At 46.1% G+C, this 12,861-nt stretch overlaps 1 protein-coding gene and 1 long non-coding RNA gene across 3 annotated transcripts in view; one reads left to right on the forward strand and one right to left on the reverse strand.

Moving 5' to 3' along the window:
• Window positions 1-12,861, forward strand: part of NECAB1 (N-terminal EF-hand calcium binding protein 1) — a 185,605-nt gene that overhangs the window by 94,625 nt on the left and 78,119 nt on the right. The window lies entirely within an intron of this gene.
• Window positions 9,102-11,759, reverse strand: LOC111093131. 2 transcript variants are annotated; one of them, XR_005381222.1, is made up of 4 exons: window positions 11,743-11,759; window positions 10,790-10,827; window positions 9,981-10,141; window positions 9,102-9,410 (listed from the first exon to the last, which is right to left on the reverse strand). It is a non-coding gene; the product is annotated as an uncharacterized LOC111093131 (long non-coding RNA). The 2 variants fall into 2 exon arrangements; XR_005381221.1 differs by lacking the exons at window positions 10,790-10,827; window positions 11,743-11,759 and adding an exon at window positions 10,577-10,762.

Raw genomic sequence — 12,861 nt, forward strand, 5'->3', positions numbered from 1 at the left:
ATTGTTTTAAGAAAAAAAAAAGTAAATAAAAAAAAAATAGACTTGAGTCCTAGCATCGTTGCTTCTGTTTTTCCGTTGCTTCCTAAATCTGGGATCCGTAGACACCTTCTTTTTAATCTTCCCATCTTTCTCTTATATTTAGCATCTGGGCTCCCTGGGCTCTGTATTCCTTTCACTTGTTAAAACTCATCTTTTTTTTTTTTTTCATTTTTGAGAAAAGCCAGTGTGTGTGTGTGTGTGTGTGTGTGTGTGTGTGTGTGTTCTTCTGTGAAGAAGAAATCGCAGTAGGTCTCGGAATTCCTGTCTAGGGAAACCATCACTAATTACTACAGTTTTATGTAGAATTTATCATTAAAAACAAAAACTTAAAACTGTAGGTGCTGAAATAGTCCCATGTGCGGAATAGTGACAACGCCCTCATAGCTCATAGAAGGCAGACCGATCCTTTTACGTATTCATGAAAATGAAAAATATTCTCGGACTTCATGCTAACCATAGGAAAACAAGTGTATTTGACATCCCATTTGAAATGATGTGTCTAAAAAAAAAAATGAAATGATGTGTCTTTTATGTGAGTGTATTGGGGGAAGAGGAGGTAGAGACTAGAGCCACGGGGAGTAGGAGAAAAGTATCTGGAGGTTGCAAATTTGGCCCAGTAAGAGGGAAGCCCCGTGTGAGGCCTGTGCTTTAGGATCCTCCTTTCAGCCTTGACCAGACTTGTGCTCAGTGCAGGCAAAGAAGAACCCCAGGCCCTTGGAGAGGCCGATGTGTTAAGTCTTCCCTGGTGGGGGGAGACCTGGTTCTCTAGAAGACCCACCTTTCCGTCCTGAAGGAATCTGCCGTATGTGCTGACTCAGAGTAAGGAATCCTGGGCAGAGGAGCTTGCCACCACTGCCTGAAGAGGGAAAGGGCAAAACGGAGGTTAGAGAGCCGACCCAGGTCATGTGAGTATGACTCAGGGGACAATTTAGAGGTGAGAAGAGACCACTTTGAGGTTTACTAGGAGGGCTCAGACGATGGTGCAGGTGATTGAGGCAAGATCATCAGCTGGTGGGTAGGAGGATAAGGAACCCCAGCTCACAGTGAAGCCGAGTCCTTCTCGGGACTTGGATCAGCACCCTCCGGGCAACCACATCAGTATTTCTTCCTAGCCATTGCTGGGACCCTGCCAAACTCTTGGCCGCTGACCTGACTTCCCTGAGCCAAGTTACCAGACAACAGCTTAGGGCTTGAGTGGCTCTGAACAAAAAAGGAATGAGGAATAACAGTTGATGCCAACTAGAGTGTATATAGTGCCTTGGAGACTTCAGTGTCCTTCGATACGCGTTATTTCATTTATTCTTCATAAGCCCCTGGTGAAGAATGTCAGGCAAATAAAAATATACTCATTTCAAAAATGTGGAAACCGAGTCATAAAGTAGTTAGTTGAGTTACTATCATAAAGTGAGTGAGACTTAAACCCAGTTCTCACTTGAAAATGTTTAATTTAAGGTTTATGTGGTCCCATATGGAACATATTGCAAGTATGCAATTCCAAGTTGTATCATGGCACAAAAAAAAAGGGGTCTTTGAAACGATCGAGCTCCTCGGGGTTTAGTTGTGGATCAGCAAAGGCTGGAGACTTCTATCTTGTATGGTTATTTTTAACTTTGTTGTAGGCAAATGAACAGAGCTTTGTGTAATATGTGAAGAATATATGAAAGACATCATAGAAGCAGATAACTAAATGCTAAAATAATAATTAAACACTAAAATATGTATGGTGTATAAGTAGACTTCTAGGCAAGGAAGCTCATACATTTTGAAATGCATAGTCTGTTGTGATCAGAAGAACCGATGTTAACTAAAAAAGGACGTTACCTGCCATGTCAACTAAAAGATATTTAACTTTTATTTAAAAGGAAGGCTAATGTACTGGAGATCAATAAGCAGAAATATTGGTGGCCTTCTGAGCTCTGGGTAGATTTATAAAGGACCTGAAAGTAGCCAAAATAGGAGCCACCTGATTTTTTTTTCCAAAATAGCTCACTATTCCCACACTATTTCTCCATTTTCTTTCTTTCTTCTTTTTTTTTTTTTTTAATTTCATTTACTTATTCATGAGAGACACAGAGAGAGAGAGAGGCAGAGACACAGGCAGAGGGAGAAGCAGGCTCCATGCAGGGAGCCCGATGTGGGACTTGATCCCGGGACCCCAGGAACACGCCCTGGGCTGAAGGCGGCGCTAAACCGCTGAGGCAGGCAGGCTGCCCTATTTCTCCATTTTCTTATCCCGCTCACTAAAATGCCACATTTCTCATTTGTTCACTACTTGAGCCTATGCCCAAGCTCATTGTCCTGTTCCACTTATAAAACTATATTGTCTAGTATTATTAACATGTTGTCTTAATTTTTGAATACTTGGGTATATTGAAAGCATGAGAATGCAAATCTACCCTCACTGTTCTTCTCTTCCACAGAGTTGTTTTTTCTGTGTTCCATTTATACATAAGTTTTATAGTTGCTTCCCAATTCTCTGGCAATTTTTATGGATTTACATTAAGTTTGAAATTTTAAGAGAACTGCCATCTTGGTAATATGCCTTCCCATGCAGCTGCATACATCCTTCATTTATCCAAGCTTCCTTTTAGGTCTCATTAAGCTTTTTATGATACTTCATCTAGCTTCAAAACACATCTTGTTAGATCAATTCACAGATATTTTATATTTCTGTTGGTTTTATAAATGGCCCGCCTCTCCATATCCCTAACTTAATATTGGTGGTATAATGGAAAGTGATTTTTTTCTTTTTTTTTTTTTTGTATATAAATTTGGTAACTGGGCTAGCTGCCATCTAAAGTAGCTACTCTGTGACATATTATTTATCTTCCTTTGCTGATATTATGGGTTCTAGCTTTGAAATCCATTGCCACTTACTGGAAGAACCAAGCCATCCCTCTGTCTCCCGCAGAATCCAACGCTCTACTTAGTCTTTAGCTTTCTGACTCACCTTCTCCCATTTTTTGATCTGAACTTTGAAGGTGCACCTTATGCCTGTTGTTATGTAAGATTTCCGATTCTTCACTGCTGCAAGGCCGTAATAAATGTGACTCTACACTTTAAAACCTTATGTCTTAGAGGAACAAGATAATTTTCCACAATACCAACTGAAACTTTTTAAAAGTTGTCACAAAATACTACAAACTTAAACTTGTAATATATTAACAGGTTCTCCGTTTTTATCAGAGGAGGAAAAAATGAATAATAGAGTTACTAAAAATGTATTTAATTACTGGTGGGTACATCGGGCTGTGAATAAACTTGGCATTCAAAAATGAGAGATCAATGTTTAACTTTAGTGATCAGCTAAAAGTCAGGGAGGAGGTGAGACTTAAGTGAGCCTCAACTTAAGGGGCAGATTTTAAGAGAGAAGGAAGAGAGAAGGGCCTATAGGTATCAGCCCTTCTTTGACCTTGTAAGTGGGTAGTTGGGGACTGGTTCTGTCAGAGGCCCTCAGTCGTGTTCAGAAGAGGCTATGGTTTATCAGTGGTCAGGGTCAGGTCACACTGCCTACAGTTTGTCACTTTTCACCTTATTTACTGTTTCTTGAATGAGTAAAAAAATCAAGGGGTGATCCTGCAAATCATCTTGACAAGACTTAAAAAAAAAATCCAACAAATTTCTAGATAGGTGTCAGAGACCCCAGGTAAATTTCCAATATAACCCTGAATCCACAGGGATCCCTACAAATACTTTTTTTTTCAGGATCACTTTCTATTTTCAGATAATCCTCCCAACCCCGCTCCCTTTTCCCACCCCAACCAGAAATAAGTTATAGTAAGAAATTATTGCATTGTGTGTCATGTACCCATGGTTTTGAATAGCTGTTTATCTTCTTATGGAAATCTTTTTAAAATTCATCTTTCTTAGATTGCTGGCTGGTATGCTTAATTTCTAACAAATTGGGAGTGAAGTATCTGCCTAACGAAGTACAAAATACACTATTTAAATAGAAAAGCTAGTTTATTTGGCCTCAGGATAAGTTCTGAACTACAGTTGTCTTCATGAGGCTATAGCCCTGTCTCTAAAGGACTGATCTTTGTTCAAAGCTAAATAAGGGAAGGAGACCTCCATGCAGACATATCTAGGGGGATACACAGCATAGCATGTGATTCTTCTGTCATGAGAATCAAATCTGAAAAGCCTCATTTCTTTTGCCTGAAGTGGAAAAGTGCAGAGGGAGAGACTAAAAATTGGTCTGTGTTGTATTTCTCGATCTGACAGGCATCAATTATCATCATGTCATCGTTCTTTCTCTTTCTGTTTGCTGTTGCACAACAAGGAATACTAAATGTTATTTGAGGATTATTTATTTTTGCCCAAGTCCTTTTTTGAGTAGCATGTACAAAACAAGATGAATGTGGTGTTACACCTGTGTTTCCTATGTGGCTTCAGGACGAGAGAGCTCCTGGCCACTTGTTTTTTTGTCTGTCCCCTGTGGAAGGATTTAGTCAACCATCTGACGGTTGTGTACTGGCACGCGGTCTGTAGCTCTCATAGCCCCACGAGGTTGTCGTTTGTGGTGTGGTCTGTGATCGCTGGTGTGGTTCAAAAGTGACACACTCCTGGGATTTCTTTGGACTTGGACAAAATGCAGTTTGAATTTCTGTTATGGATCATATTTAGTTTTCAAGACTACCAGCTGCCCTGCAAGTGGCCTGACTTCTGGCGGTATGGGAAGCAGATTGTTTTCTGTAATTACACCTGTAGCTGACTGGGTATTGGCTCCGTATTACTCTGTGAGATTGAATGTCTCCTCGGGCAACCTTTTAGCTTTTCTTTTTGAACCAAATTGTAATGATACTATAGCTGGCATTTATTGAGCAAATACCACTTCCCAAAAACTATACTAAATACTTTTGTATCTTATTATACTAAGATTTTAGTATACTTATCATACTAATATTTTGTATACTTATTATACTAATATTTTATTAGGTAAGTTCCGCTTTGTTCCTGTAAGTATATAAAGAAACTGAGGCCAAAAAAGTTTAGGTAACTCGCTCAAGGTCAAAAACCTCAAGCTAATGCCCTCTAAGTTCCTTCCTAGACCTTCTAGGCTTGAAGCTATCAGAGTTTCTAGCCAATTTCTTGAAAAGATAACAAAAACCTTGTTTGGTTGGAAAGAAAAGGAAAAAAAAATATTTTTAGACTTGTTAGCCACAATGGTTATCTACTGCTGTGTAACAAATTTCCCCGTAAATTAGCAGTTATTTCATGTAGTTTGTGAAGGTCAGGAATTTAAGAGTTGCTTAACTGGGTGATTCTGACTCAGATTATCATGAGGTTATAGTCAAATTGTGAGCTGGGACTGCAGACATCTGAAGGTGCTTGAGGAATACCTCCTAGCAGCTGTTGGCATGTTCGGTCAGTTAGCTTCAGTTCCTCACGTGGAACTTTCCACAGGGCTGCTCCTATACGTGGCAACTGGCTTTCTCCAGAGCAAGTCCTCACAAAGAGAGACCAAGAGATGTAGGCAAAGAAACCAACTAAAACGAGAGACTAAGATTATCCTACATTATCATACAATCTTGGCAGTAACATCCTATCACTTCTATCACATTCTGTTCATTAGAAGAAGGTCCAGCCCACACCCAGGGGGAGGAAAGTTAAACTCCAGTTCTCCAAGGGAAGAATCAAAGAATATATGTTCCTATCTTTAAAACCACCAGTAAAAAAAATAAAAAAATAAAAAAAAATAAAACCACCAGTAAGTAGTAGCCAGCCTTTAACTGTGTGTGTGCACATGTGCAGTGGAATGGTGGAAGGAAATCTTTATTTTCCCTCTTAACATCTGCCTCCGTTAAAAGAAACCAAATTGATTTTTAAAAACTGGCCTTCATGTCCGTTCCTTGTGTTAGTTGAATATCAGGAATGCTGAAAAATAGAATCAACTATGCTTTACCTTTAGAAGGAAACCTCAAGCCACATATGCAAATACATGCATAAGGAGATAGGCACCCATAGAGCTGAAGCACGTATACTGAGATAATACATTTTTTTTGAGTGAATAGTAAAGATGACTCTTCTACAACAAGCCTTTTAGGATTATTATTATTTTTAAAATTTTTATTTATTTATGATAGTCACAGAGAGAGAGAGAGAGAGAGGCAGAGACATAAGCAGGCTCCATGCACCGGGAGCCCGACCTGGGATTCGATCCCAGGTCTCCAGGATCGCGCCTTGGGCCAAAGGCAGGCGCCAAACCGCCAACAAGCCTTTTAAAAGTACTTTGGAAATACTAGTTTTCAGAAATCCAGTTTTTTAAATGACTGCGAATCCATGTCTCTTAGGAAAGGCTCGGTTCAGTCACTGGCTCAGTGGAAATGCCATGCTGGGAAATGGAAAAGAATGCACAAGGTTTAGACACTGGTCTCAAGAGACACCCCCCCCGCCCCCCCCCAGCAGAATTGGGTAATGCGGGACTATCTGCAGCACAGAGCTCGGAGTAGATTGGATAGAAATGGTTCAAACTCCTCACTGTAAGAATAGAGAACAGGGAAGCATTGTTTTGTCCTCCTAATCTGGAAAGTTATCAAGGAGTAAATGGCATTTAAACTGAACTTCAAAGGCTAGAAAGCAAGTCAATGGGCAGAGATTTCTAGAATATAGTGGGAATGGAAGTCCCTCTCAGGAAAGTGAGTGAACATTAGCACATGTGAGCAACACAATGTATTTTCATGCAAATTTGGGGAACACAGTGTTTGGGAAGCATAAAGCTTCTTTGGATGCCGGTGGGTATTCAGGCTGAAAGGCAAATTGGCTGGGAAATTTAGAATTCAATCGTGCAGCAGCTGAGGGACACTGAAAATTTGACAGAATGGAGTTGGTCACCTGTGGGTCAATTCAGTGAGCTCTTACTTATACATTTTTTTTTTTTAAATTTCCCAACTATGACCTCAAAAGTTAGGATAATGTTGACTTCAGTCATAATATTGATCTTTATTCCTTGAAAGAGAAGTTATGCATGTTTTATGCATATTTATGTGTATGTGAATCTAGGTCATTTTTTATGAATTCTAGGAAGTTCCACTGTTTTTAACAGCATTACTTATTCCACATTAAGAAAATGTATAGTGGAACTAAGAACTTTGCTCATTTTTAAAAATGCCATTCTTGATCTAATTCTTTTTTCGTTATTATCAGTCAAAATGAGTTAAACAAAGCCAGCATTGCCAGCGCTGTGTTTCCCTAGTGGAGTATATTTTTATGTGATCCAGGAGTAGTGGATAAAGGCCAAGAATTTTTGGTTTTCAACAACAAACAAAACCACAATTAGGCAAAATGTTTAGAAAATATGTAAAGATTTTTCTTTGTTTTTCTCAAGAATATCAAAATATGTAGAATATCACTCTTCTTCACATAATCAGGTCATTTTTCTACATCTGAAAATCAGCATTAAATGAAATCATGGTAGGTGGAGGGTTAACTCGCAGGTGTTATCTTGCTTGTGTGTGAGAGAGAGATGTATCTTGATTTACCTTATGATTCAGTCATATATGAACCATAGCTATTCTAGGAGACATTTATCCTCATGATTTCTAGCTTTTAAGAAAATTAAATCACTAAGATGCCATCTATCAAATTTTTTGTAATATATACAATAGTCAAAATATTATGACAATAAACCTTATAAATGAAAAATCACCTATGTGACTATCACCTCAATAAAAGGGCCATTTGGAAGGCAACAAAGATCTGAAGAGGACACACTCATCCCCCATGGTTGAATCATTCATCTGTTCCAGCAATTTTCTCTCTTTAATATTGCTCCCATCCATCATCCTCTCTCTCCTCTTTCCACTCCTGTCTGGGCCTTGTGAGGCATAACCGCCATGATTCTCACTAGGATTCTTTGCCACAGACACAGGGTGAATTTTTCTGCTTCCAGTGTCGTCTGTCCATCTCACTCCACCCTACAGGATGAGACATATTTCCTTCAAAATAAGACTTCCCCTGTTCTAAAACCTAAATGGCTAAAACCTTACAATGGCTCCCTATTGCCCTCAGGAAGAAAGTCCAGATGCTTTGCCCAGAACACATAACACCAAAAACTGGGCTCTCCTTGCCCATCAGCTACCCCTGCTCATCTCTCTAGTCCCACCTCCTGCCAGTGCTGGGTGATTTTGTCCCGGCCACGCTTAGCCATTTACAGTTCTCTGAATCCCTCGCAGTCTCTACCCCATTTGGACTTTGCTATGCAGTGGTCCTTCTGAGTGGATGAATTCCTTTGACCTTCCCAGGTTCTTTCTCAGAGCTCCAGTTACCTGCTTGGTTTTCATCTGGCTGGTCCTGTAATATTCCTGGTGATGCTACAGGACTCTGCTTAAATGTCGCTTCCCCTGGGAAGCCTCCTTCCTCATGCTTCCAAGGGGAGTCAACTGCTCTCAAAGCACCTCAGGTGTCCCCACTGATGGCCACTATCAGTTCTCACTTTATCACCCCAGTGTCTTGAAGTATCTTATGGTGCTGGGGCCACTGAAGCTACTCAGCAAATGTGTTTTTACTATATATTAGTTTACAGGAGAGGGAAGGATATGCTGCAGATTACTGCTGAGCATGAGTCATCTGAAAGAAGAGAGGGGCTTGGTGCCGGCGGTCCAGTTTTGGACAAGTTGGCCAAAGTCACAGTCCATTACAAGGGACTAAGAGGAGGCAAGGAGAGAACAGGTGTGTGGAATTCCCACCGAAGACTGTCTCTGAAATTTGGAATGATTCCTTGTCTAGGGCAGCAGCATACGCTTTCTGAATTTACCAACTCCTGGAATGAGGACTGCCCACCCTGGATTCCACTTGTGCCAGAGGAAGTCCGGTTGCCCGGCAAGCAGGTGTACCTTGTAGCCAACTAGGGAGCCCTAGAAAACAGGAATCAGCAGTTTTCTTTTTTTAAAAGATTTTATTTATTTATGAGAGACACAGAGAGAGAGAGAGAGAGAGGCAGAGACACAGGCAGAGGGAGAAGCAGGCTCCACGCAGGGAGCCCAACGGACTTGAGTCCTGGGTCTCCAGGATCACACCCTGGACCAAAGGCAGACACCGAACCACTGAGCCACCCAGGGATCCCAGGAATCAGCAGTTTTAATCATGGTGCTCGTACAATTTTGTATTTTATAAAGCATGAGTTTTTTTTTTTTAGGCTGTAGGTCATGATCAAGTTTTCTCACAGTTGGAATTTTTTTCCCCCTCAGTCCACTATGTCAAACTTGTCTTTCAAATGTGTTTGTCTGTGACACATCTTCAGTTCACGATCTTCTGTTCTGACATTTTTAGAACTGTAACCAAGATTATAATGTGGCAGAACATGGTAGGTGCAGGTGAGAAATATTTTTAGAGTTTCTTAGAAACAGAAGCCTCATTTTCATGGTAATAATCTAAAGAGCAAGGAAGAAAAAAGACATAGCACAAAATAGCCTATAAATTGAATTGATAGCGTTTACGTAGGTTTTTAATAGTTCCACGCACTTTCCCCCCACGTTAATATTTTTTTAAAAGATTTTATTTATTTATTCATGAGAGGCAGAGACACAGGCAGAGGGAGAAGCAGGCTCCATGCAGGGAACCTGACGCGGGACTTGATCCTGGGTCCCCAGGATCCCACCCTGGGCTGAAGGCGGGCACTAAACTGCTGAGCCACCCGGACTGCCCCCCACGTTAATATTTTTATTTTTTATTTTTTAATTTTTATTTATTATTTTTAAAGTATTTTTAATATTGCTCTTGATACCTACAGCCTGATTCTCTCAGTAGGGAAGGAAAATACATCATACCGGGAAAAAGGGAAACCTACTTTTATTTCCTTGTTATTTCTGTCTCTGAGTTCTGCATGGGTCACCCTGATACAGTAACAAGTGGAAAACGGTCCCCCCCCCAAACTATATAAGTCAGGATACCTGCAGAGATGTCTCTGGAAAGACCAATTTTTGGAACCAGGTAATATGTACCTGCATCCCAGCTCTGCTACTTGCTGGTGTGTGCCCGGGTGACCCTCTGTGCTGCTGGTTCTTCGTGTGCAGGATGTGAATAACTGTACTTCCCTCCCAAGGGTGCGGGCGGCACCGAGTAAGGTGACACATACGGGGTGTCTGTCGCTACGTGTGGCACACTGTAGGGAGTCAAGAGAGACTAGTTAGGGTCACTTCCAGGGTCTTCCCCAACTTTTAGTCTTTATTCATTTATTGGAAAATATTGCTAAGCGTGCGGTCTGGGACTTTATGGAGCTAGGGATTATTTCTTAGAACGATGACCCAAACATTTTGTTTCTACAAGGTGGAACAGCTGACAGATAATCTAAGTAAAATTTTGGGGTGTGGATCCTCCAATGAAATAATCAAGTAGAAGTTGGGTGTTCTGATCCCCTTAACTTCAGCTTCATGAAACTCCACTTCATCCTAAGGCTACCCCCTGCACCGCCTTATAAGCCCCCGATGAAGAGTTGAAGCCAACGGGCCTGTTTGTGGGGGGAGCTGCGGTCTGGTGAGTACCTAGGGGTACCTGCTACCTCGGGGCCATGCACCCCACTGCCCTCAGGGGCAGAGACCTGGTTGGATGGAGGTGCACCTGTCAGGCAATGACCGAATGAGCAAAACCCAACAGAAGTTAATCCGTAAGGATACAGAGGAACAACTGTCAGGGAGACCCGGCTCCTGGGCAGCCCCCGCCTCCTTAATAGGATCAAAACGGATGGTCTTAGGCAGAACCTGCCCTCCTGCCGCCCATGGAGCCCCGGGAGCTGCGGAGCCTGCCCGCCCACCTGTAGGCGGCCCCGGAGCACAGCCAGGGCCTCGGAGCCTGCGGAGATGGGGGGGGGGGGGGCAACACCGAGGAAGCCCACTTCAGAAGAGCAGGAACCGCAGGTGTCCCGGGCCGCCCCCCACCCACCGCAGGTGTCCCCGTGCCGCCCCCCGCCCTCCGCAGGTGTCCCTGGCCGCCCCCCACCCGCCGCAGGTGCCCCCAGGCCGCCCTCCGCAGGTGCCTGGGACGCCCCCCCGCCCTCTGCAGGTGCCCCGGTGCCGCCCTCCGCAGGTGTCCCGGGCCGCCCCCCACCCTCCGCAGGTGCTCCGGGCCGCCCCCCACCCTCCGCAGGTGCCCCGGGCCGCCCCCCCACCCTCCGCAGGTGCCCCGGGCCGCCCCCCACCCTCCGCAGGTGCCCCGGGCCGCCCCCCACCCTCCGCAGGTGCCCCGGGCCGCCCCCCACCCTCCGCAGGTGTCCCGGGCCGCCCCCCACCCTCCGCAGGTGCCCGGGCCGCCCCCCACCCTCCGCAGGTGCCCCGGGCCGCCCACCACCCTCCGCAGGTGCCCCGGGCTGCTCACCACCCGCCGCAGGTGCCCACGTGCCGCCCCCCGCCCTCCGCAGGTGCCCCCGAGCCGCCCCCCGCCCTCCGCAGGTGCCCCGGGCTGCCCCCCCACCTCCGCAGGTGCCCACGTGCCGCCCCCCGCCCTCCGCAGGTGTCCCGAGCTGCCCACCACCCGCCGCAGGTGCCCACGTGCTGCCCCCCCCCCCCGCCCTCCGCAGGTGTCCCGGGCCGCCCTCCGCAGGTGCCCCGGGCCGCCCCCCACCCTCCGCAGGTGCCCCGGGCCGCCCACCGCCCTCCGCAGGTGCCCCGGGCCGCCCCCCACCCTCCGCAGGTGTCCCGGGCCGCCCCCCACCCTCCGCAGGTGTCCCGGGCCGCCCCCCACCCTCCGCAGGTGCCCCGGGCCGCCCACCACCCTCCGCAGGTGCCCCGGGCTGCCCACCACCCGCCGCAGGTGCCCACGTGCCGCCCCCCGCCCTCCGCAGGTGCCCCCGAGCCGCCCCCCGCCCTCCGCAGGTGCCCCGGGCTGCCCCCTGCCCTCCGCAGGTGTCCCGAGCTGCCCACCACCCGCCGCAGGTGTCCAAGTGCCGCCCCCCGCCCTCCGCAGGTGCCCCGGGCCGCCCTCCGCAGGTGCCCCGGGCCGCCCCCCGCCCTCCGCAGGTGCCCACGTGCCGCCCCCCTCCCTCCGCAGGTGCCCCCGGCCGCCGCCCCCCCTGCCCTCCGCAGGTGCCCCGGGCCGCCCCCCCGCCCCACAGGAGCCGCCGTAGGGTTAGCGAGGAGCCCGCGCGGCTGGAAGCTCCGGCTGCCGCCTCAAGCCGAACCCGGGCAGCCCGGTGCCACCTGTGCCCGCAGATCTTGCGGAGATGGACGCGGGAGCGGTTAGGCTGCGAGAGCACTGCACGCCCACCTCTGATCTGCAACTCTGACATCCAGAAAGTTCTAGAAACTGAATGCCTCGGTGTCCTTGTTGTCTGGGCAGCTTGGTGCCGCAGTCCATTTGGTTAACAAAACCAGGTTTATTTACTTTTTTTTTTTTAAGATTTTATTTATTCATTTATTCATGAGAGAGACAGGGAGGCAGAGACACAGGTAGAGGGAGAAGCAGGCTCCCCTGCAAGGGAGCCCGATGCAGGAATCGATCCCAGGACCCCGGGGTCACGACCTGAACCAAAGGCAGATGCTCAACCACTGAGGCCCCCAGGAGTCCCTACAAAACCAATTTTAATATTCAGGGTTCGATTGCAATAATATGAATATAGTCATTACAGAGCATTGCCTCAACCTCTGCCGGGGGTGTTATGCATATGATGAATGTATTTTATGTGTGTGTAGGTATCAGGTATGACCTTTCTAGGTCCTGAAAAATTATGAATTTTTAAAAAAGATTTTATTTATTTATTCATGAACCACAGAGAGAGAGAGAGAGGCAGAGACACAGGCAGAGGGAGAAGCAGGCTCCATGCAGGGAGACTCAATCCCAGGACTCCAGTATCACACCCTGGGCTGAAGACGGCGCTAAACCGCTGAGCCA

Source organism: Canis lupus, chromosome 29, assembly GCF_011100685.1.
Source record: "Canis lupus familiaris isolate Mischka breed German Shepherd chromosome 29, alternate assembly UU_Cfam_GSD_1.0, whole genome shotgun sequence".
NCBI classification, from domain to species: Eukaryota; Metazoa; Chordata; class Mammalia; order Carnivora; family Canidae; genus Canis; species Canis lupus.